This window comes from Canis lupus, chromosome 20 (genome assembly GCF_048164855.1).
Source record: "Canis lupus baileyi chromosome 20, mCanLup2.hap1, whole genome shotgun sequence".
Taxonomy (NCBI): domain Eukaryota; kingdom Metazoa; phylum Chordata; class Mammalia; order Carnivora; family Canidae; genus Canis; species Canis lupus.
The window spans coordinates 50,539,762-50,566,090 of record NC_132857.1 but is presented as its reverse complement, the minus strand read 5'-3'; the positions used below and the strand labels follow the sequence as shown (position 1 = coordinate 50,566,090).

At 35.7% G+C, this 26,329-nt stretch overlaps 1 protein-coding gene across 3 annotated transcripts in view; it reads right to left on the bottom strand.

Annotated features, from left to right (window-relative positions):
* The window catches only part of ARHGAP15 (Rho GTPase activating protein 15), a 608,584-nt gene that overhangs the window by 373,019 nt on the left and 209,236 nt on the right, over positions 1-26,329 (bottom strand). The window lies entirely within an intron of this gene.

Genomic DNA, 26,329 nt, shown 5'->3' with positions numbered 1-26,329 from the left:
ATTGCGACTCTTCAGAGTAAGTTATTTATAAAGTAGGTAGGATTATTCTCATTTTATAAATTGATTTAAAGTTAGAGGTGTTTTAAAATACTGCCTAAGATGTTTGAAGTCCTAATTGAGGAGTCAAGATTTAATTTCAGGAAGTTCTAGCTTTATAATTCAGGCTCTACCAATTTCCTGCTGGAGAATTGACTAACAAATACAGAAAAGATAAGGATTAGAGATTAGGATGAATGTGAAGGTTGGGTGTAGATCATGACACAGAATCCACGAGTGCTTCAAATGCACTTTGTGCCTGGCAATTGTGGCAATCTCCAGATGGGCATATTAGCGTTTTCCACACAGAAATTACCAACCAAAAAGAAAGCCGAAGACAGTTGAATCAAGAATCTAGAGAATTTAGTTAGAAAGATTTTAATCTGTCAAATTTCTCCAAGACTTAAACTAACTGCACAATGGGACAAATATTTGGAATTTCTTTGGAAAACATTTGCTGAGGACTCACTCTGCCCTAACAGGTGCTCTGGTTGGCATCTTATTGACTATCGCTTAGGGACGGGGTGGAACAGAAGCCAAAGATGGAAATGGAAGTAATCACAAGATAAGACAAAACATAAGAGTTAGGTGCCATGGGGTTTTAATAAAAATTGGATGATCAGTTGTCTTTCATACTACAGAGAACTTTAGAACAACATTTCTTCTCCTTACTCTGACCTGCCACATCTGTAATAGAAGGGCCAAAGACAACCATCATTAATTCCAACTCCCTTTCTTGCCTCCAGTGCCTCACTGGAATGAAACTAATTATTCAAACTAGGTCACATAGCCCATGATCTCCTTTTTCATATCTTGCTTACATTGTTCTTTCTGCTGGAAATGCCTTTGTTCTTTCTTTTCCTTCCTTCCTTCCTTCCTTCCTTCCTTCCTTCCTTCCTTCCTTCCTTCTTTCTTTCTCTCTCTCTCTTTCTTTCCTTTTTTCTTCTTTCTTTCTTTCTTTCTTTCTTTCTTTCTTTCTTTCTTTCTTTCTTTCTTTTCTTTCTTTCTTCTTTCTTCTTTCTTTTCTTCCTTCTTTCTTTCTTCCTCCTCTCTCCCTCTTTGCTTCCTTTTTTCCTTCCTTCCCTGCCTTTCTCCTTCTTCTGCTTACTTCCTCCCTCTCTTCTTCTTCCTCCTCCTCCTTCTTCTTCCTCTCCTTCTTTTCCTTTCTTCCTGTTTGAACATGATAAGTTTCTATGTATATTTCTTGATATTGTCACTCATGACTCCTACTAAACATTCATTGGATCATAATTTCTTCGTCATCTGAAGTTTCAGCATTTGGTACTCGTAACATGCTGTATATAATTGTCCTGTACATATTACAAACACTATACTCATGTTTTATATCTTTCATTAGACCTCAAGTTCTTCAGAAAGTACTCAGTATTTCTTTAGTAAATAAATGGTGAAATGTTGGAGGATTTCCCCTTCAAATGATCCCTCAGCCATTTCTATAAGATGACAAAATAATTTCCAAGTAAACAATCAAGAAAGGAAAAAAAAAAGAGAATTTTCCTTTATAGTGCAAGATTAAGGTAGCTCTATGCCTAAAATAAGCCGAGTGATTTTATCATAGACTAATGCTAACTAGGAACTGTTCATCGAGATCTCTAAGAGAATCATTCAGAAGTCTGTTAGTAGACAATTGAATATTTTGTCATTTCTGCTGTTGTTTCCTCTTTGACTTGTATTTCTCTGGCTTCTTTCTCTGGGAAGAAAGAGTTGCAAGAGAATGTTGGACTTCATCAGCACTCCATGAGACAATACCAGATAGTTTGTAAGGTCCTTCTCTATTCTAGCAATCTTTTTTTTTTTTTTTTTTAAGGCAAAAGTCATGGTAATTCTTCCACTGTTCATTAATTAGTAGCAATCCTTAAATTCATGATATTCTAAATTTCACTAATTCACACTGTGTTTCCTGTATGATTGCTATTTCATTCACCTAACAAGAATGTATTGGGCATCTACTGTTTGGGACCCAGTTCTAGATGCTGGAGATACTGTAATGAGCAAGACAGGCAGATCTCATTCTGTGACGAAGTTGGCATTTTGGCAAGTTTGAAGATAGGCAAAATATATTGATTAACAAAAAAGCAAATAGAAATACATGATGGTAGGTGTTCTTCAGACTATTAGAATAGTGCAATATGATAGCAAAAGACTAAGTGGCAACTTTTAGAAATTGCAAACCTTGGCAAATAGGTAAAATTTGAATGCCAGAAAGAAGGAAACTATACAAAGATCAAGAACAAGAATGTTCTACTCAGAGGAAACAGTAGAGGCACAACCTGTAGGAAAAAATTGAGTTAACATCTCCAAGAAAATGAAAGAAGTACAGTGTGGCTGAAGCAAAGTGAGAAGAGAGAGAGTGAGATGAGATGGGACAGACTATTTGGAAAGAGCTGAATCATGCAGGGTATACTAAATTAAACTAAATAAAGTAAAATAAAAAGAAATTACATATTAATATTTTATTCTAAATACAATGGAAATTATTATTAAGCTTTGACCAGGTAAATGGCATGACCTCATTCACATATTTAAAAGATCACTCTGGCTGCTATTGAAGAATGGATGATAAGAGGGTTAGAACAGAAGCATGGCAACCAACTAGAAGATTATTACAGTATTGCAGACAATGATGATGGTTACTTGGACTCCAGAGTCTTTTATTGGAGATGCGTTAAAAGGAGTTAAATTCAGGCTGTTTTGATGTAGGTCCAAGAAGTCAGACTGATGATTTGATTTGGTTGGGTTTAGATAGGAGTGAATTCTAGATTTTACCTTGAAAAACCAAATGGTTGTTGGAGCAGTGTATTTATAATGATGGGAAGTACCAAGAGAGAAACAGATTTGAGTGGAAAGGAAAACATGTATCCTTATTTAGTCTGTTACTTTAGGGTATGTATAAAACATCCAAATGGAGACATCAAAGAGGCAATCGGATGTATGCATCTGGAGATCTATGGTCCAGACTGTAGATAATAATTTCAAGCCATAGTACTGAATAAGATCAATTAGGCAGTTGTAGTCATTAAGGAGATAAAGGGGTTGAAGACTATGCCCCGGGTAACCCTACAAGTAAGAGGTGGAGAGGAGAGGCAGAAACCAAAGAGACAGAAGGAACATCTGTGAGAGCATGATGCCAAAGAAGCCAACAGAAGATATTTCAGGAAAGAGGTCAACTGTGCCAAAAACTGTTTTTTGCCACATAGTAGCCTAGGCGTTAGAGGTGCAAAGAAGATATAACCTAATTCCTGAATAAATTTTATATTCAAATTAGGGAGACAGAGAAACAGACAACTTCACTAGGATGAATAATTGTGCTGGTTTAAGGTGTTATGGAAGCGTATTTGAAGAACATGCTCACCAAGAATTTGAGAAGAGTAATTAGGAATGGCCCTTTGCAGAATGTGTCATCTAAATGGAATATAAGAAAGAGTTTGGTGAGACAAAAATTAGATGTGGCTATGTAGAAGAGCATTCCTGGTAAACAATAGTTTGGGGAAATGAACAAAAGGAGAAGGCGCAAAGTTTAGTAACTATGTTTATAGGATGGATAGATGTAGAATATACATACATACATACAAATAGACATAAATAGGTATAGGTATAGATTATACATAGATTTTATATATATATAATCCCTCTCTCTCTGTCTAGAGAGAGAGAGAGAGAGAGAGATGACAGATAGAAAGATAGGCAGGGACCAAATCATGGAGATCCTTGAAAGTTATAGTGACAAGTTTGAACTTCGTTCTGAAGTCTATGGAGAGTCATGGAGGAATTATGAAAAGTGCATAGGGAGAAACACAATTTGCATTTTAGGATAATCTAGCAGGCAGCCAGCCCCAAAAGTATGGCTTAAAGTGAGTCAAGAAGGCTGACACAAATATTATTTAGGAACCTGTGGTAGAAATTCAATGAAGAAATGAGGAGTACCAAGGGAAAGAAAGTAGATATTTTTAAAAATCTTACTTAGCTCCATCAAAGTCTATGTACTTTGTAATAGATCATATATAGCAGATAGGCACTCTTTGTAATTAAGATAAAGGGTAAGTTTGAACCAGTAAAAGGAGCCCCTTAATTTGGAATTTGGTCAGCAAAAACTGGTAAATAATTCCTGACAGATGGTAACACAGAATCTTCCATGACCATTAACATCAAGATCTCTGCTTTATGCTTCATCCAAGAGACACAACTTCTGACAACGTAGTCATTTCCAATTCTAAAATAGGTCATTTGCCATAAAAGCACTATCTCCTTTTAAGGAAATACAGAGGTCTCTCTTAATTAATAATGTTTGTGATAATGTTGATGGATAATATAATAATTATTTGGAGCCTTTATATACCACATAAGAATTGGCATATGCCTCTCTGCAGCTTAATAAGGTGACATATCAAAATGCTGAAGATTTAACTAGAGATCAGAAGCCACCTCGAAGGATGTGGGTAAATTGGATTTTTAATTCAATCTGCAGTACTTTTTTTTTGCTTGTGTAACTCACTCCTGATTCTCACTTTCTCCCTAATGTCTAGGATATAGTTCTTCTCTTTGCTCAATTCCGGGACCTTAGATCCCCTCCTACACACACACACACACACACATCCCACTCCCTCCCCTTTCATGCATGGTACAGAGCAATGGTATCTTTCCTGGCTTTGTCCTAAGACAATGTTACAAAATTTTGCTTGGAGACTTATATTTGAAACATTTCCCATTGTTAATGTCTCAATTTAATATGGCCAAAATATGTTTCAAATAGGGTATCAAAAATCAAGCAATGGAAGATTTAAAACATAAACCATTAGGAACTCATATAAATGTTCATCCTGTTTTAAAAAAAATACATCCTGTTAACTGGTGTCAAATATTGTTTGAACTACTTACTTGATAACTAATCATGAGTTGCCCAGAGACATCACCTGTACTGTACTACTCATTGGCACTTCCCTCTGTTATTTACGTCTTCAGTTTGTCTCTCCAGCTTCATGTAGTCACAGAATGTTGTGTAGGTGATCAATATACTAGTAATCATTAGGCAAATGCTATAATTGTACGGGTGAGGAAATTGAGGTCCAGAGATGTAAATATTTTTTATATTTCTATAGTCAGCAAGTGGCAGAGCTGGAATATAAACCTAGGTTTTCTGTTTTCAAGTCTAAAATCTTTGTTTAAAACTTTTGAAGGGAAAAGCTATGTTTTGTCCTTCCCTGTGTTGTCTTCAGCTCTTAGTAAAACATCTTCCATCTTTTGTTGATTTGTTGATTTTTAAATTGTTGGTACCCACAATGGTCTAGATTAACCTTTCGATATTAACAAAAATGTGACTTCATAGGAAATTTGCACTGTGAAAAGGAAACTTTTAAAGTTCGGTTTCTTTCTGTTTGCATCTGAAAACACAAATCACATTTACTCAGTCACCTGTGGGCCTGTTTGAAAGCCTATGAAATTATCCCTCCCTCAAAAAAAGAGAGTAAGACTGATGTAAATATCATAAGATCTGTCTTATGATAGATTTAGGTTTATGATGCCATTTTACAGGACCATTTCCCTATTAAAATCATGAAAAATCTGTTTGCTATAAATATCATTATATCCTTTAGTGTTTATTTTTCCAATATAGACTAAGGCAAAATCAAAGTTAAAAATAGTCATATCATTAGATGGATAAGAACTATACATAATATTTATAAAATGTATCAATATTGAAGACTTTTGCTCCGACATATCCTCTTATAAATACTGGCCTGCACATATTGCCTATTAAGACACATTTCTTAAGTTCCAAATAGAAAAAGATTAGAAAAAGATGTTTCAGTATTTTAAAAAACTTATTCATTCATATCCGTTTCTGAAGAACATAGTATTACCAGGAAAGGACATGCTGAGGGACAGAGGGCACTGGCCAGAAATGAGTTCCAAGGAGATTCATAAAGAGAAGAAATTAAGATGTTTCCTAAATGTTAATAAAGATGCGAAATACTTTGCAAAAAGGGGGGAGCAAAAGAGAATAATGAAAAGATTTATCCGAAAGTGGAGTGAGTGTTCCAGGTTTCACACCTGTGAACAGAATGTTGGTGGCCATTCCGTCACTTTGGGGGTGTAGGTGGTACAACAGAGTGATGAGAAGCTCGAGTTAATGAACTTCAATGCAAGTAGACCTGAGAAGGATTTGCAAGGAGAGGATGCTGCCTAAGAGGATGAGGGCCATGAAAATTCAGTGGAGACAACTCAGGAATTTTGTTACACCCGCTAAGTAGACTGAAACATGGTTTTCAAAAATATTTGTGGTATAGCACAAGCCATAATCAAAAGATGTTGCTCTTTCTTATATGAGATTATGATGGAGATAGTACGTGTTTCAGTCAATCTCACCCGAGCGGAATGCGTTGATCTCTTCTATATGTTTTGTTTTACATGGATTACTCCATGATTTCAATTTACTAGATATGTATGCATTTTATCAGTTGTTTTTTTTTTTTTACATTAAACAGATGGCACTTACTATCCCTTTTATTATAAACGATTAGAATTTGGCTACCCACTCAATATTTTTATTTTGTCTTTCTGAGTCATAATGTCTGTGTTGATGATGAACCCCACTCACACATATAAAAACATACATATACATGCATAAGTATTATATTATATATAGAAAAAATTAACTCTAATCATTTAATATTCTGAAAGAATAACTTATAGAGGAGCATGTGTTAATACAGATATAGCTGTTGCACAGCTATGTATTTCCTTATAGAAGGAAAATATTTCATACAGCCTATAAATATGCTGCATGTATGAAATATTTTCCTTCTATAAGGTCCAGGTTTGTAAGGGGGGGGAAGCCTTTTTCTAGAAAACAAATGTTTCCTCTTTCCTGTTTTCTACTTTATATATTCCCTTTCGATCACGAAAATATAATTCATTTTAAATGTATGTTCTCGTGATGTCACATTAAATGTGGCTTTTCATTATTGGTTTTGATGATTTTTGAAGATTTTTGTATTTAGATGGCACACACATTTTCAATCATGTCTTAATTACTTTTAAAAATGCTGCGCTGGCTGAGGGACAAGACAGATAACTTGTTAAGCATTTGAAATTTCGGAGCTGTTTTCTCAGTTCTGGCAGTCACTACCCAAGTCCAGATTGTAACCTCCTTTCTGCCTCCAAAGCCTGCCTTGGCTCCGTGTCCAGTGAGGGATTATGGATTTAGCAAGGAAGGTAAGTGTGACTACAAGCATTGGCTCACCATCTGCTCCCCAGCAGAGCATGGGCCAACCTGCATCGCCTGCAGCAAGACCAGGGCACTGTTCTCCAGCCAGCCCCTTTCCAACCTGGCTCAAGACGCACATCACATCCAGTCAGATGATTAGGGCTAAGTAGTCCATATGTAACAGAATATTTTTCCTAAATACCAAAATGAAAACAAAATGAATGCCATTTTTTCATTCTCCTTACTCGATACATCAAGTTTTACACAAATAAATACTCTCTTAAGGTTTATGCAAATTATAGAAAAATAAAACTATGCATTATTTAGCAGTTCTCCTATTTCAAGATCTAACAGACTTTATTCACAGCATGTTTTTCCCTAGTTTATGCTGGCCTTCTTTTCTGATTCGACTTTTTAATTCATCTTTTTAAATTATTCCTTTTTAAATCATTATCTTATGTGTCTTCATAGATTTTCATGTATTAATCTATTATTAATTTTTACTATACTCAACTTAATCTTAAATTGTTTAAAGCTCTTTTAAGAGTAAACACTTGCCTAGGTTTTAAAGATAGCTTGGACTTTAACATTTTGCACATTTGATCCAGCAGCCTCACTCTAACTTGACTGTCAAATAAATTATAATTTTATTATGAGCATTTTATGCATAGAATAAGCCAGCACTGAGCAGGAAAGTTAACCTTTGGGTTCAAGAATCAAGATTATTTTTCAATTCTCAAGAACTAAGAGATTTCTAGGCACCTACATTAACACATTTTATTTCTTTCTTGAATTTATCAATGATATGCTATTACACATTTTTGTATTTGTTTCAGGTCAAGTGCTTTAAAAAAAAAGAAAAAAAGATTTCCATAAATAGCAGAAAAACACGCAATTGAAAGTAGCTTTCTGCTTCCTTTAGCCCTGTTGCTGATTTGAGCACACAGAGTGAACATGAAAATAAGCTGAACAAACATCTCACCCTTTTTACTTAAACTGTTGTCTGCCTGACTGCTGAATGCACACAGAAAACAATCTAAAATTGTATAACCCATAATACAGTATATTAAATTACAACATTGGTCAGTAATGGAAACTTATTCCCAGATATGAATTATTTACAGCCCATTTAAGTAATCCATATTCAGGTGTGGCAATGAAAAAAAGTGCAACATAAATCTTTAATGCTGACCGGTTGAGAGAGCAGAGCTGAGGATTACAGACATTTTAAAGAAAAAAACTAAACGAATTGATATAGCCTGTTCAGTGGCTTACTGCACCAGCGTGCTAATAAATTGACGGATGGCATGTCAGGGGTAGGAGTTGAAATCCCAGCATTTCTAACTAAGGCGGGATCTAATATCAGACTACCAAAATAAGGAGTTTCTGAACCTGGTTGTCACAGGAAACAGCCTGTGCATCTTTTTGTATATGCAAGTGTTCAAAATATCATATTTTAACGGGAGAACCCATGAAGGATTTCTTTCTTTTAATTAACTCAGTAACTGCATTAGTAATTTCAGCAAGCCACATAGATTGTGTTGTAAAACAGAGAGGGTATGTTAAAGGTAAGCTTTTCTTTTTCTTTTTCACGGAGTTGGGGCCAATGCCTTATTTTGGGATATAAACTTAACAAAGAAATCCCTCTAATCCTATTTTACATTTCCATAGTATATAGAATGGAATTCATCAACTAACTTAAAGGGTGGGGGGGCGGGGAGAAGCAAACAACTTCTGGAGTGTTTCGCACCATTTTTTATACAAATTGTGCAAGTTGTTAGCTACTTCAAACTGAAGTACAAAAGATCATGGGTGGAGGGAGGGAGGCTTGCACAGTGCAATTTCTTTTGTTTCCTGGAGCAGTACCTATATTAATTCATCTTACAAAGATCGTTGCTCAAGAACTAAATTTTGCATATATTAGAAAGCAGAATTAGCATTGCACTGTGTACAACATTCCGTGCTAACTTCTCTCCAAGCAACCATTAAAGGTCACGTTTTGACGACTGAATGGCATGTGGGCACCTTGGTCCCCTGGAGAGGCATTCCCCAGGTACACGCAAAAGGTTATTCAATTACCTTCCAAGCAACACTATCTCTTCGGATGAAAATAATTACAGGCTTTTAGAGGCATCAGAATGCTTTCTTTCTTTCTTTCTTTCTTTTTCTTTTTTTTTTTTTTTTTTTAAATAAGATGAAGATGCAGTACCTAATGACCATTTTTGTGTGTGAGTCATATAGCCTGTCAGCGGTGACAGGACAAATGAGCGTAATGGCATAGCTTAAAGGGGAAAGGTTCATTTTAAATAGTGACAAATAATATTTAAATGGCATTGTTGGAGACCCATCAGGCTTGTAAAATGTAGTTTGTATCTCTTCTTCATCCTTTAATTTCATCACTGTCAAATGGCATTAGCTGTTAACATGCAACATCAGGTGCAGATATAATTTTTAACTGTTAAATGTGCCCATAACCAAACATTATGTATCTTGATTTTTCCTTTTTTTTTTTCCTGTAGTTGGGTAACTCATTCCATAATTCAAAAAAAAATGTATCTAAGGGATTTGATTTTTAAAGATGACTTTACTAGACGGGTAAAATGATAGCTTTAAAATATAATTCCTTAAATGTTATCTTGTTGTCAAGTTCGAAAACAGAAATGACTTAATTTTTAGGTTTAATGCAATTAGCAGATTGGGAGAGTAGCATGAGCAAGATCACCAGATGTAGCAATTTGGTCAAAATAGTCATGGGCAAACCAATATAATGACATGTATATTATATCATCTTGGAGTAAACTGGAGCATAAAATGGATTGTCTTTTAAAGATATGTAACTTCAAAACACGTAATAAGGGTAAAGTACATCATTGCAAAGTGAGATTTTTCTCTTCTATATCTAGCCATGGAACTTGAACAAAGTTAACCAAAAGTCAATCCGATTCTTTTAAATTTTCTTGAGATACTACGTGCCACAATAAAAATAAGTAGCCGCTGAGATATCCCGTGCACAGAATTGCAGTTCTAATTTCAAACTTTCATATAAAGCTTTCTAATTCTTAAATATTTTTACACAGCTTCATCACATTTATTGCTACTTTATTTTCAGATCACTTAAGCCAAAACTGGAGACAGTTTAGGTACCTTTGAGTTGTTAAAAGTTATAGCCAATTTTCTGAAAAATTATACCAGCTAAAAACACAACATTAAATATTTACCCTGTTGGATGTTAAAAAACGCTTACAATGAAAAATGTTCACATATTGACTATTCAAAATGGCCTTCACTTTGAAATTGTGAAATGGAAGGGATTGCAGATGTACAAGAATAAATATAAAAACAAATGAGTTGACTTGAAGTGTTGCCGGCTTTCATAAACATGCTACTGCAATAACATGTGACATTAATATTTAATTACAAAAGCACTGCTGCAAAATCTTTGAAATTAATGTTTTGCAAAATTAACATTCAGTGCACAGAAGCAAAGTCGTTCCAGGCGCGACTGTGATTAACAATGCCATTCACTTTACATATTATATTAATATATTATTCAAGCTACGAATTAACACCTCCTAATTTAAATAAGGTGCTACATATCATGAGGAGCTAAAATGCTTTTCTTAAAATGGCCCGTCTGATTTTAAGCAATCTGTGTTTATCATTTAATATTTTGTTATTGAATAGTGTTCTCTGTAAAACTCCTTCTACTTTAATTTCAAGCAGAGGAGACCTCATTAAACGGATGCCTTCCGTTTCTAGGATTGTTAAGCCATTTGAACCATATTTTGTTTGTTAGCTAAGCCAGCAGGGCTGAAATACTAGTGTGTGTGCGAGAGTGTTCTTAGGCAGCCATACTTTTATTTCAAGGTTCTAAGGGATCCTTTCAAGCAATGTGCTTCTGTGCTTTCGAGACACTTGTTTGCACAAATAGCGCCACTATCATTGTGTCACAGATTTCCACATTTTCACTCTGACTGAGGTAAGCGCAGTTCTTTGGAAGGAGGAGCTGCAGTTTCAAAACTCTGCCTCCTATACTGAACCTCAGAGCTCACCAGCTTCCTGTGAAAGTGTGAAGACACTTGGAGATGAGAGGAATTTCTTGTTTTAATCTACGAATGTGGGATAATTGTCATTCCCGTTAGGAATTCACTTGTCGGGGAGTCGTTCAGAGGGCCATTTAGGTTTCACTGAGGCCAAGGCAAACAAAGGGCCCTCATTTTAAGAAAAATCATCCCCAAGCACATAGAAGCAGACCGATGAGAGCATCATTTTGGGGACTGAAACGCTTGCTCCGTCATTACAACTTTGGGGCATCAGACTTCAGTGAGTTGGCCACTGACATTCTCGAACTGAAAAACAATTGCTGACATTCTAAGAAAATATTTAGCAATAAGAACCAGTTGCTAAGACGCCTCAGAATAAGCTCAGTGTAGTCTAAATCAGTTCCTGAGTTACATTTCCTTAGTTTTTCAATCAATCAACAAATATAATGAAACCAGGCTGCACCCATTTCATTATTTGAGATCCCTGGAACAGGATGAAGCTTTTCATCATTGGTTTCAGACTCAGAGACTCATAGTATTTCTAGGTATCTCTGCCTTCTTCATTTATATAACTGGATTTGAGATTCTCAAAAAAATAGGTCTGTTGAAACGCAAAATTGCCTTCACATCAAATACTGTGTAGCCTAAATAGAGACGCAGAAACCAGTAGGATGCTACCCTATTAATCAATAGGGTATCAATATGGTGGTACACTTTCCTAGTTTGCTGAAAAAGGCAGGGAAACTCTTTATCTCAACAAGTTTCTCTTAAAGGCCTGGCCTCATCATGCCCTTACCTTAATGCCGATCATTTCTTACTCATGCACCTGCTAATTTCCTAAAAGGTGTTAGCATACATAGCTCTTCCTCTTCTGAAAAAGAATGTTTCTTTAAATTACTCTATGAAGTTTTTGTTCTGTTTCAATGTTTTGTGTCACTTCAATGGTATGAGAACTCCTAAATATGAAAATTCAGAGTATTTATTATTAAAGTAAAATTTGAGCATAATGGTCTTGATGCTAATGATGTCATGGAAATTTCAAAGATTGTCCACTCTTTAAGAATATTTTATATCCAACTGGGAAACGTATTTTAGATATTCAATGGGCAGATTCAGAGAATGTGGAAGAAATTAGAAATTTTAAGATGACTCAGATTACTTATGTGTAAGTAATCTGCCTATCCTGTTTATATATATATATATATATATATATATAAAAGCACTTCTTGAAACAGTGTTTTTGCAGAGTGAACTGGGTTCTGCAGTATATAATCTACAGAGAAAAAGGATTCCATAATTATATAAATTTTTAAAAACTGAATTAGGCAAGACAATGTTTTTATGCAGAACTTCTTACATTCTCTTTTAATGTTAATTTGTATTGTGACTCTCTATGAGGGTAATAATGTACACAAACTTTCTTAAACTTATTTGGCCATGGTAATTCGTCCATAAAGCATCATGGAGACCATGAGCCACATTTTAGAAAATACTACCCTAAAAATAATTCTGGGCACCTGGGTGGCTCAGTCGGTTAAGCAACTGCCTTCGGTTTAGTCATGATCCCAGGGGCCTGGGATCCAGAGGCGAGCGACTCTGCTCAGTGGGGAGCCTTCTTCTCCCTATCCTCTCTGCTTGTGCTCTCTCTATCTCTTTTTCTCTCTCTCTCTCTCAAATAAATAAATAAAATCTTTTTAAAAAAATCCAAAAAAATAATGCTAATCAGGGATCCCTGGGTGGCGCAACGGTTTGGCGCCTGCCTTTGGCCCAGGGCGCGATCCTGGAGACCCGGGATCGAATCCCACGTCGGGCTCCCGGTGCACGGAGCCTGCTTCTCCCTCTGCCTGTGTCTCTGCCTCTCTCTCTCTCTCTCTCTGTGTGACTATCATAAATAAATAAAAATTAAAAAAATAAAAAAAATAAAAAAAAAATAATGCTAATCATAAATGATTGAAATTAAACCTCAGATACTTAGATGTTTTGAGGAAAACCACATTTCGAAGATTATTATTTTATTTCAATGACTCTAGAAGGTAGGAAAAGGCAAATCTATTAAAGGTCTATTAAATGCTAAAAACATAATCTTCTGGTAGTAACTTCTTGATGATATTTGTTGATTTGCCTAGATGATGATAGTACATAAAGAAAGCACTTTGAATAGATGTTTCCTGAACTATAAACTTGTTGGGAAAATATACCAAAAAACCTGAAAAACATTGAATATGTTAAGATATTCTAGGCAATGGGGAAAACAAACCTTTAAATTTCTGTAATACAATCTGAATCAAACCCACAAAGCATTGAAATGATGATGGTTGGAAGGTAGGGACATTCTGGTGAAGCTTTGATTTAATCCTTGATGAATGGTGTCAGCTTCTAACAATTTTGTCCAAGGTAATGCATTCTAAGAGATCCATAACTTGTGAGTAAATGTATACTATAAAAGATGAACTGGTCCTATAAGCACTCTTCTGATGGTTCCTATATTTGGCTATTTTATAGATTAAAAAAATATCATAATGAGACTCTATGATACCTCTAGAAATAAATACCATTCTTTTTTTTTTATCTATGATAGCAATATCATAGTCCTAATTCCATGCCATATTACAGCAAAGTTCCAGGGCAACAGAGTAGTTCATTTTCTAAATGCCAATTAACAATTAGTTCAATCTTATTGATGCAGACGCAAGATTGAAAAATGGCGAATCTTCTGACATTAATCCTCCCACCACAAGTCTGCTGCCTAATTGCAAGCTAAAGTAATTACAAGTGCCCAAATTCAGGCCACCATCACAGTCAGCATGGACCCCCTCCCCTCAAGCTAAAAAGCCTTTGCTTTTAGAAGAAATGGACCCTGGCAACTAGTGATTCTGACCACCTAGGGCAAGTTCTGTTCATCTGGCAAACTTTGTCCAGTTAAGACTTTTGCTTAATGAAGGCAGAATTTGGTTAATAGTGTTATATCCAGAAATTCAGTAGTCTTGGTTTCTCCTTCTCTCCTTTTCTTCTTCTTCACTCTTTCTCTTTCTAGGTGAAAATCAGCTCTAAGGTAGCAATTATTTGCTGGACAATTCCCTGATGACACCGAAGCACCCAATAGAGGGATGGGCTTTATGGGAAACCTGCATGACAGTGATCCTTCAAAGTAGCTTCCTTATGAGTTGATTACTCATGGCCATTTTAGAATAAAGCACCAACACAAAACTGTGGAACAGAGCAATAGTCCTCTCATATGCTAAATAACAAGTAGGAATTCCTAGGAACTCAGGTACTTTTTACATTTTTTTACTGGCAAGAGTAGCCTCTGCGCACTTTATCCATTCTTAAACTCTTTAATGACTATGGCATGTCTCTTGACCTGGATATCTCCAAATTTCCTTTTCACAGAGCTCCCAATGACCTATTGGGCACAATATAAACCACATACTTTCAAATAGGCTTTAAATACATACTCTCACATAATGGATATATTAATAAAGCTCAGGAAAATACACAAGGAGAGCAGTGACAGTTGACTAAATGTTTTATATTTTCTATTTGCTCCTTGAGGCCCATCTAATTACAAGACAAATAATTTTATAAATTAGAAAAAATGAATAATAAAATAAAATATTGAATGAATTAGCATCTCCTAAGTGATTCTAACTTGTCTTTAATATAAAACCAGTTATGACCCATATTGGAAGATACTAGCTTTACTTTTAAAAGGCAAACATCTTTCTTGCATTCATTAAAGGGTTCTACATGAAATGTCCTATCACAAACTTTGAAACTCAGGCAAATGATAAAAGTCCCTGGTTGTTCAACTGAGAATACATAGTAGGAGACACAGGATGACGTATTAGTGAATCAAAAATATGTTGTATAAAAACGTGCTAAAAATTAAGCTAATAAAATGTGCTAAAAATTAAGCTAATTATAAACATGAACAAGCGGATTTCTCTTAAGTGGCTTTCACTTATGGAGGGGGAGTGTAGATATTCAGATGGTAAACGAATCTGTATTATTTACATTGGCAAAGTATATTTTTGTATGCCTCCTCTTTTGAACACCCCCCCTTGGGTTCAAACAAAAATTAAGAAAATAATAAAAACTAACATAACTAATGACAAAATTATTGTTGCTATAATCACAAGGAGGTATTCTATACTAAGTTTATTTTAATGTGTTTGTTCAAAATGGCTTATTATATTTTAATATAACAATATTAACTGCCACTAAGTTTCAACTGAAATTGGACTCACACTATTCTTCTACAGTCCTTAATATTTTATAATCTATATGGATATCCTTCCAGGAAGCCAGAGAATAGGATGGCATAAATATAATACAACAGAAAAATTGAGGCCCAGAAGGGTAATGGATTTGCTCTAATACACATGGTGATTTGCTAAGCCAAAGCTAGAAATCACATGGTTTGATTCCAGATTCATTCAGTGCCTTCCACTTGAACTCTGGAATTTACTGTGGGACACAGGAAAAACACCAATCCTTCCACATAGGGAAATCATGTTATCAGACCAGTACACATGATTGTTTATTGTGCATCAGGAGATTTTCATAGAAGTCTAGTTCTCTAGATAAATAAAAACACTGTATTTAAAAAAAAAAAAAAGGTAGAATGCACCAATTGGCTGCAGAAGAGATATTTTTACAAAGTGGCCATCACCCAATTTCAACACAAGACACTGGCACATTTAGGAAAATTACAAGCTAGATGACTAATCATTTGCCATCTCTAAGAATGAAGAGAAATCAAGTATACTATTAATATATACCATTAAGGGATACACATTCATCCTGAGGAACTGGTCAGAATTACTGCTACTGAAGAGAAGACAGGAAATGAAGACTTCTTGGAGATAGTGGTAGACTTCCATGCCTCCTAAATAGACTTTGATGAATTGATCTTGTTTCAACAATAGTTGATGCTTTCAGCAGTCCCTTTTATCCTCTCACTCAGATCGATCTAAATTTCTGAGGAGTTCAGAATGAACATTTTTATTGGCTAGCTTTCCTAAATGTTGACTGGATGAACAAATAAAAAGGCAATCCTGGAGTTTCTTCTGAACAACTTCTGGCTGTGTCAAGCAAATCAAAGTACAATGCCATCGTGATGGAAGCTCCCTACTCCCCGCTTTAGATTTCTCCCTATAAAAGATGTTTCATATGTGTTGTTCAGAATATGTTGAGCATTATTTCATTCCTTCCAGGGCCCAGATTTCTGCTTGTAAAGAACAAGCAAAGTTCTTTATAGTTTTACTACCTGGAGCCACATTTTAAGAAAAGTTAACTTCTAAGTGTTCCAATTTAAGAAGTTATAGCTTTTTAAAAATATACATGTAAACATCATAGTTAAGAAGCACTTTATATGGAATGGAATATCCTCTGATTTAATTTACTTTTCCCATTTCCTTATTTGGAAGATGACAGTAAATCTCCATATAAAAAGAATCTGGAATTTCTAGCATTTTCCAGGAGAACACAACTGAAATGACAGGTAGTAGAGACAGAGGAAAAACTACCATCTCTCAGATTCCATTATGATTATTTAAAATCACAGATGATTCAGATTATCCTCAAGTATAAGATGAAAAGGAGAAAGTTACATTTGTAAACACGTACCTCTCGTACATTGTTCACACCTCCAGACCGAAACAAACACATAGACATCTTTGCCAGTTTTAGCAGTATGAATGATTTCATAAGCATTAATTGAGATGAGAATGACACTTCAAAAATCACTCTAACCTCTAATTATGGCTATAATGAAGCACCAGTCTAATGCTATTCTTTTCTTCATTAAGAATTCGGAATAACAATTTTTCTGATGTCTATCTAAAGAGGTGAGTGCAATTTTTCAGTACTGAAAGTTCCTGAAAGAGTTAAAATGTCATACAAAATGACAAAGGCACTTTCAAAAAATAATGTGGCTATCGCAGTAGAACAGTGTTTCGTAGAACCAGTGCACATTTGATGACTGTCAGAATTTACATAAGTTACTCTGCATGAATTAACTATGAGATATAAAATTCAACTTTGGCTTAAACACACACACACACACACACACACACACACAATAACTGTGACATCTTTAGGCGCTGCAACAATGACACCCAGGTAATGCCTAAATCACCAACACAAATAGGAACAAAAATGACTATGGCAGATGACTTTAGCGTCCCAAAGCCTTGTAGCGGAAAGAAAAGTGTTAGTGTCAGAAAAAGAGCCCGACACAAAATGGGTCCACATCCAACAGTTTGTTTAGTTCTCTCTCAATGAAATGGATACTTGAGAATTGGTGTCCCTATAAGCACTCTAAGGTATGAGGGTCACAGACTGGGCTCACACAAGGAAACCCACCGATAGCGGTATCTCTTGAAAGTATTAACTATCGGGAAAATCAAATGCTAATATTTAACATCTGCCCTAGGAAATTTACCATTTATCTTCCGATCAAAATTTCGAATGGTGCCAAAAAATAAAAGAATGAAATGAAGTCAAAGGGACTTGGTGGGGGTATCTTTGTTTCTCTCCCAGAGCCTAAAAGTTATACTCAACTGCAGCACAAAGAGTAAAGAGGTTGTTATTCATATTAACTACATTTACATTCCTAACGTAACATCCAGAGAGCTAATAGTGGGGTTATTAACATAACAAACGTAAATGTTCTATATAAATAATACTGTTTCAGGCCAGCAACCGCTCATCTGACAGCATTTAGGCACGGGCTCAACATCTGTTTATGAACACTTTGCCTAATGATATCATCAGATATCATTAAGTGCCGCAGAATACAGCATAGAGGCAGGTGCAGCTGCCTTCACAACCCATCACAGAGAAAGAAAAGAGCTGCATTCCCCATCCGAAAACCCATCATTAGGACAATTTTCTTCGACAAACCAGCCCTGTGATTTCAATCTGTATATCACCTGTAATTGTAGTTTTTAGCAAGAAGCTGATTCTATACATTTAGCGACGAATCACGTTGATGGCCTGAATACTGGAAACACATTTGTGGTACCAGCTGCGGCAGCTTTTTTTAGAGCCTGTGTTAACAAAATACTGCTAACAAGGCAATGCTTGGAGTGCAGCTTTGTTTCTCTTTCTTGTTCATAGTGTTTAGATGTGCATAATTATGGAAATTAGCAATTGATTGCTTCTCAATAATAATTGATTACTGGTCACTGAACTCTTCTGTAGCACTTTACCGAAGGTGAGGACATGAGATAAGTGAATTCTTACCAGTTCCAGCCATATATAAAGAAAGAGACCAAAAAGAACTCTCGATTTGTACATCAGTTTCCATGATAAACAGACCAAAGGGATAATAGAATATCCCAGAATCTAGTTTGCCCTGAAGCAAATTGTAGAGATCATAGCAAGCCTGCAGAATTTTCCCCGTGGACCATGTAAGAAACATACATCATTTTTATATATGTCAGTTGGTCTTTGATTTGAAAATATTTCTACCCATTTAATTTATCTCTTTCAGTCAGTTTTCTTAAATTGTACAATTTAAGGGTTATATCAAAAAAATGAATACCAATTCTCAACACCTCTCAAATTGAAACAAACTGACAAAATAATGTGAAGTCTCTTTTGCAAAGAGGTACAAATTCAGAAGCCTATCGTCGCAGACAGATAGCAAGCACTTCAAAATGACTCTCCTCTTTTTGATCTGCTGTATATCCATCAACATTTTGGTCTGTGCAGACTGACTTGTTTCAGTATAGCATAATGTAGGGAATGTTTCTGGAGGCTGCAGCTAACATTTAAAGGAGAATGCACTTATTTTTGGCTTAATCACTACTGTCAATTGGGACATAACGTATCTAATTCAGATTTATCGCAGTACACGGAAGCCTCACAGACAATAAAGAATCCGTGGTGTTTGCTAAACGGGAAACACCGTGACTCATGGTGTTTCAAAGATGGGAAGAGCAGTAGGGGAAAAGAAGAATTAACTCTTTATTTTAGAAGAGTAATGAGCTTCCAAGTGTTAAATGATGTCCTCCGTGGTGTGTTTGCGAGAGAATGCGTGTGTGTGTGTGTGTGTGTGTGAGTGTGTGCGTGTGTATGCTGATTTCCACAGGACATGGCTCCATCGTGGCAGTCAACTTTACAACCCAATTCACAAAAAAAAAAAAAAAAAAAAAATGCAGCTCGGTTAAAGTTAGTATGCTCGATTTCAATAATGTTTTTATCCCCAAATGGGTAGCAGATTGTACAATCATGACTCAAAAAAAAATATGCAGAAGTTATAAGAATTAGGCAACAGTTTGAGAATAAAACTGAATTCCTCCTCTCTGCCCACAGAAGGCTTTCTCATATAATGAACAGGTGCAATTTCCAGAGATCTCTGTTCACCGAGATGGCAGAAATAGCTGTTTGTTGCTTTCCCAGCAGCAACACAGGATAATATGATGATAAAGCTGTGAGCAGAAACCAAAAAGCCACATCACATGTATGTACAGTTGTACTCTTTTACTACATCTCTCAAACACAAATTTATATCCCCACCCTCCTAGCTCTTTCTTGAATTGACATTTATGCAGTGAATAACATCATTAAAAATTTTTGCACTACTTTGTACCCAAAACCTGCAAAAGAGAGAGAGAGAGAGAGAGGGAGAGAGAGAGAGAGAGAGAGAGAGAAATTTCAGGCAATGTGTGTGAGTCCATGTGCTTACGCCATTATGTTAGTGCCAAAAGGCGTTAAAAAAAAATGCAGACAGATTCACTGTAATATATCTCCGGGTTTATTATCAGCATGACATTTTAATGTGTGTTATTAAAATTATATTTTAGGGGTTGGGGTGGGGTTCAGGTGGACGAGTACTTTGGAATATTACAAAAAGTTGCACATAAAAATGATTTTGGTAACCTAGCGATGTCCTTGACACACTTTGGCACTACAGAGTGTATCTGCTTAAAGAGACATATGGCTAGAATGGCAGAAGTCAGAATTTGAAGGGTATTAGTAAAACCATGTGGGGGAAGCATGAACTGGCTTAGGCTAATTGTAGCTCCTCTCCGATTTCACATGCTCCGAACCCATAAGATAATTTTAACTATTGAAAGTGTAATTTCCACTTTTTGAGGTAGTTTTAAATGCCATGAACAGGAAATCAGATTGAAAGCGAATGTATTTGCTAATAAATCCAGGTAACTTTCAAATGCTAACACTGTAAGGTGTAAAAAAAAAAAAAAAAAAAAAAAAGAAAGAAAAAGAAAGAAAAGAAAAGAAAAGAAAAAAGAAAAGAAAAGAAAAAAAGAAAAAGGTAAATGATCAACCCAAACCACTGAGATGCAGGTGTGGTTTGTTGCTGTTCAGTTGCATCCTGTTGAGGTGAGAGAAGCCTTCTGAGAAAATCAGGGGTCAACTGAGTGTCTTGTCTTCTCAGCAAGGTTATCCTGACCACATTATAACATTGTAGTCTTCCTCATTAGTTTTATTTTCATCAAAGCCCTATGGCTACTTGATGTTTCTTGTATATGTTCATTGTCTTTCTCCCCTTTACCCTGAGGAGTGAGTTCTGTCACAGAGGGGGTCTTACTCATCTTCTTCATTCCTATCTGCCTGACACCTATGAGACATTCCATAAAAAAAATGCGTAAAATACGTAAAGGCGACATATACAATGCCCTTTACTGGCCATGGTCTGCTTGACATTCTCAATGTTTCTTCCGGATGGTCGGGATTTATTGGCCCAGTATGAATTTCCAAACACTGTATGTCAAGTTTTCCACAAAATACTCTTTTGTTCATGACAAATGAAAACTTTCACGTGGTGTTAATGCTAGTTTATATAATCCAGCCAGAGAAATTTTATTTCATTAAGGAAAATTAGTTTAGCACTTCCTTAATATTTGCTGTACCACTTTGCTACCTAAATTTTTGTGAACAACTAATTTCATAATTAAAGTCTTTAGTTCAAAAAATTTGTTTTACATTAAGCCAATTCATATAACCTAAAAAGACACTTGTTAACATTTAGATACAAATAGCAATTGTGAGACTACCTATAATTTTTATTCTTGGTAAAGATATTAACCATATTGAGCCTTGAAAGAAGAAATATCAAATTATCTATGTTGCTTCTTGGGCGTTACAGAGGCGAATCATTTTGCAAAAACCATTTGAGAAAATTATTTTCATTTAAGATCTAATTCCAATAATACTGGGACAGGTGAGAGAATGAGAGGTGTGTTGTTGGAAGGGATTTGGAATGAGTAATCATTCTGAATGTGTGTACATCAGAGACTCCTCAAAGCCTGCCTGGCAATCTGTTTTTTATATAAGTTTGTTTTTATCTGTGGTGGGGAGCATTGATATTTAAATCTGCATTAACTACTTTCTAAAATGGATAAGAAGAACATAGCTAAACTTGATTGGTAGCAAATCCATTTTGGCAGGCAGCAAAAAGTCAAAAAGTTGTTTTTGTTTTTAAGTGGAAAGCTTCTGTTTAAGACAGTTAATGATTTTCAGAGAAAAGAGATTATTAACAGGAATAACCAAGATTAGTGTAAAGACAGGAAAACTTGAGGAATCAGTGAGGGGCATAGAGAAATTTCCCCTTTTTAATGTTCTGAAAAATTAAGTGCAATCTTGCCCTCTTCATTAAAACTGCTCCATCATTCAGAGTTATTTATTTTCCCAATCTGTCAATATTTATAGTAAAGCTTGAAGAATCACCAAATTAGAAGATCTGAAATAATGTCAAGAAATCATTCATTAACTCAACAAATATTGAGTACCTATCCATTCTCCATGCTGCCAACAGAGTGATCTTTCAAGGGCAAATCTGATCTTTCCCTGCAGAAAACTCTTCAAAGATTATTCATTGCCTTAAAAATGAAATTCCAACTTCTGACCATAACATAAGAGATTCTCAATAGTCCAGTCTCTACCTGCTTTCCTAATCTTCTTTCATCAACCTTCTCCTCGGACTCTTCCTGACTATTCCACTCTCAGCTAAATTCCCCTCCATGCCTGTTGACTTTATTTTCTATCCCCAAATGGACAGTTCCTTGTCAACACACATCTCCACACTTTGTAGTATGTACTGCTTTCTCTTCCCGAATTAGCTTCTTTCCACACTGCCTTGTCTGCAAGGTGAACTCCTACTCATCCATCAAAACCCAGATCAAATATAATTTTCGCTATATAACTTGTAACCAAAGCTAGCTTCCATTTGCGTTTCCATATCATCATGAAAGTAAACCATACTATCTTCATTACTCGGCAATCTATTGTCATTCTGTCTTCATTACTTGGCAACTACTTATCAAGCTTCCATTATGTGCTATGTACTGGGGATATAACGCTGAACAAAATGGGTAAAATTTTCTGATCTCATGGAACTTACCTTCAAGTTACAAACGTAGAAAATAAGGAAGACAAATTATTTCTATAGCATATATCTTTAATGTTACATAATATTATATTTCATAATTTTTTTGGTTAAATAGTGCTAAGTTCTAACAATAAAGATTGAGGCAAAAGTGTGTGGTATTGGAGGGGCGTGATTCATATTGTTGATATTGCGGCCAGGGAAGGGTTCGCTAAAGGAGAGATTGTGAGTCAAGATAATCACGTTCACAATGTGTACACAATAGTTTTCAAGCTTATTCTTCTGAAGCCTTTTGCCTTTTTTTTGTTTGTTTTTTGTTTTTTGTTTTTTTTGCCTCATCCAGAATCCAGCATAGTTTCTGGCACATAGGAAGAAGTAAAGAGATGGAGTCTGGGATTTAGGAAGAAATAATTCTAGCAAACTTAAAGGTTGTCAGAGCAATGGGTGGAATGCTATGATTTATTTCTGCCTCTCAGAACTTTAGTGCTAGACATAGACCCTGTGAGGCTTATAGCCTTTAAAATGCAATTACTTATACAATAACACTGAAGAATCATCTTGTGTCTGGAAGAAAACCCTCTAAGTAGGCAAATTACTCTATCGCCATACAAGGGAGAATGATCATGGCATATTCACATTAAAAATCCGTTTATTAAGGCTTTATTAATAGCATAAAAAATAAATCATCTTTCCAGTTCCAGGCACTTCTTTTTTCTTATGAAATATTATACTGCTAAATGAGTATTATTTCCTTCCAAAGACTATCTTGTCCTGTATTTCTTGACATACAAACTTCCCTCATGAGCAAATTTTGTTTTTCCACAAAACACTAGCAATACCCATGATTTCCATGAAAAGCCCAGAGAGCGTCTGTTGATACTTGGGATATAGCTTGCAATTTTCACAAATCTCCAAATCATCACAATTGTCTATACCGCCGTTACGTACAATGGGTGAGATTCGGCTCTTAAATGAACATATAGCTCACAATGCGTCTTGTGGAGCTGGGAAACAAATTCAGAACTGTCAGAACTGTTACTGCCGTAACACGTGTGCAGGAGGAAGGGTTTTGGATAGGCCAAATATAAAATCGGATTTATATTTACTTCTTAATGACGAAGACTAAAGTTCAAAATAATGTAATTGTTCAAGTTGCCAAATTGGAAACAATTTACATTTTAAGACACTCTTAAAGTAGGATTGGCGAGAATTAAGGATATCCAAGATTTTGTTAAATTTTAAATTTTCCATGATTTTAACACTTCTTGTTACTCTGGTCATGGCAATGTGGGTCCACTGAGTTCATTAAATAAGCAGAAGAAGGAAACAATAATTAGTCCGTCTTTGATTGGAAATTGCGGAGAGGTCATCTATGCATTGTTGTTTAGCAATACTGCAGAGCACAAATGAGAAATTTTAGAAGCTATGTGCAAGGGTAAAATAGAATTACTTTGACAAGGTAGCATTTGATGTAGAGGGACTCCGCGTTGCATTCCCTTCAAATGTACTTGTTGCTTCAGACTAAGCATAGTCACGACCAAGATGGAAATGAAGAGGCTAGGAAGGATCTGAGGGTGAAGCTAAAGAGATTGATCATATATAATTTCAAAGTAATTTCCAAAAAATGTGTTAGTGAATTTGAGGGAATTATTTATCCTGGGGAGAGCCTCATGGTTCGACTGCTCTTGTCAGAGACTTATTAAGCTTGTTGGTTTTATCTGTAGAATTGTCATGTAGATAGGATTTTTAAAAATATTTTTATGACTGTAGAAAATAATATAAAATATCTCAGTTCAAATTTAATAGTGTCTTTTAAAAGTGATTCTTCAGACATTTCAATAACTGGTTACTATGTAGGGTTTTCTCTAAGATAACAAAAATGATGGGACACCTGGATGGCTCAGCAGTTGGGTGGCTGCCTTGGGCTCTGGTCATGATCCCGGAATATGGGATCGAGAGTCCTGCGAAGAGCTTGCTTCTCCCTCTACCTATGTCTCTGCCTCTCTCTCTCTCTGTATCTCTCATGAGTAAATAAATAAATCTTTCAAAAAAATGAAAAAAAAAATACAGACTTAGCTCCTCCTCTCAATAAATGCCCCCAAAGAAGGGAAGCTAGAATGGTAAATAAATACAATAAAGGACCAAATGACAGAAACACAAAGCAGGGCCAGTAGGCTCCTGTGTCCACAGAAAGAGAGGACTTCCCTATATTTAATGAAAAACAATTTGTCAATGGTCAAAATTAAGTTAATGAAAGAATAGATGACCCCCACAAAGCGTGAAAACAAAGTTATTTTACATTAGTAAATTGACATAGTTTGAAAATTTCAGTATTCTGGTTTTTACTAGATCAGTTTCTATGTTTTTTATATTAATAGGTTTTTTAAGATTTTATTTATTTATTCATAAGAGACAGAGAGAGAGGCAGAGACACAGGCAGAGGGAGAAGCAGGCTCCCTGCATAGAGTCTGATGTGAGGCTCGATCCCAGGACCCCGGGATCAGGACCTGAGCCAAAGGCAGATGCTCAATCACTGAGCCACCCAGGTGCCCCTATATTTACAGTTTTTAATATTAACTTTTCTTTTTAGCATTGTCAAGTAAAATGCCAGAAAAATAGGAAAAGAAAAATATTTTTTCAAAAATTGACTTCTTAATTAAGTTCCCTCATTCCTCACTGTGGCCACTATAACTATATGCTTATGGTATGAGTAGAGTAGCAGATCATTTCCACCAGCTTGCTTTCTTTCAGAAAAGTGAGAGTACTGGGGATCCCTGGCTGGCTCAGCAGTTTAGCACCTGCCTTTGGCAATATTAAAAAAAAAAGAAAGAAAAGAAAAATGAGAGTACACATGCCCAACACCTCTGCTCTTCATGCCACCACGAAGCGAACTCTCCAACTTAGACGTTACCAGATACATAGCTTATGATAAATTTGAACAATGCTACTGTGTGTTGTTGCACTGCATCATTCTCCTGACCCCATAAAAAATAAGTACTGATTTCTTTTAAAATGTAAAAAAAGAAAAAACCCTGCCAGTAAAAATTGAGGGGCAGGGGCAGGATAATGTAATCTGCCTTGAAAATCTCTTTTCACCATCAAACGTAATAACATTCAAATGAAATCTCTTTCCAACTCTCTTCCAGTATCTCATAGGATGGAACATACCCCCAAATCACCCTACTCTCTCCAACAGAACTGCTCAAAACTTTCACTTCAACTCAGCATTTGTATGCATTCTTTCCTTTAACTTCTCCCCTCTTGCTTTGCTGGTTTACTCATGGTCATTTTCATGAGTGGTTTCCAATCTGTCTTGGTTTCTCTGTGGTTCTGCAGCTTAACCCTTATTTCAAACAGAAAAATAAAAATGTGGAAAGCCCACCCTTGCAGGTTTCTGCCCCAGGAACAAAAGGCCATTCCTTCTTCAGAGGCAAGAAACTGAAGACCCATATTTTTTGTCTCTGATATATGTGTATTGTTTCCATATTTAAAAAGAGTGCATTTTAAACATGCTGATTGTAGTTTTCAAAGAGAAAGAAAGAACAGTAGCTTTGGGTTATGTGACTCTGAGGCATTTAGAAATCAAGAAAGGAAAAATGACTCATCTGAAAGAAGATCCCTGTTGATTCATGGACCATGTGAAAGCTGTGTGTGAGAATGCCCAAAATA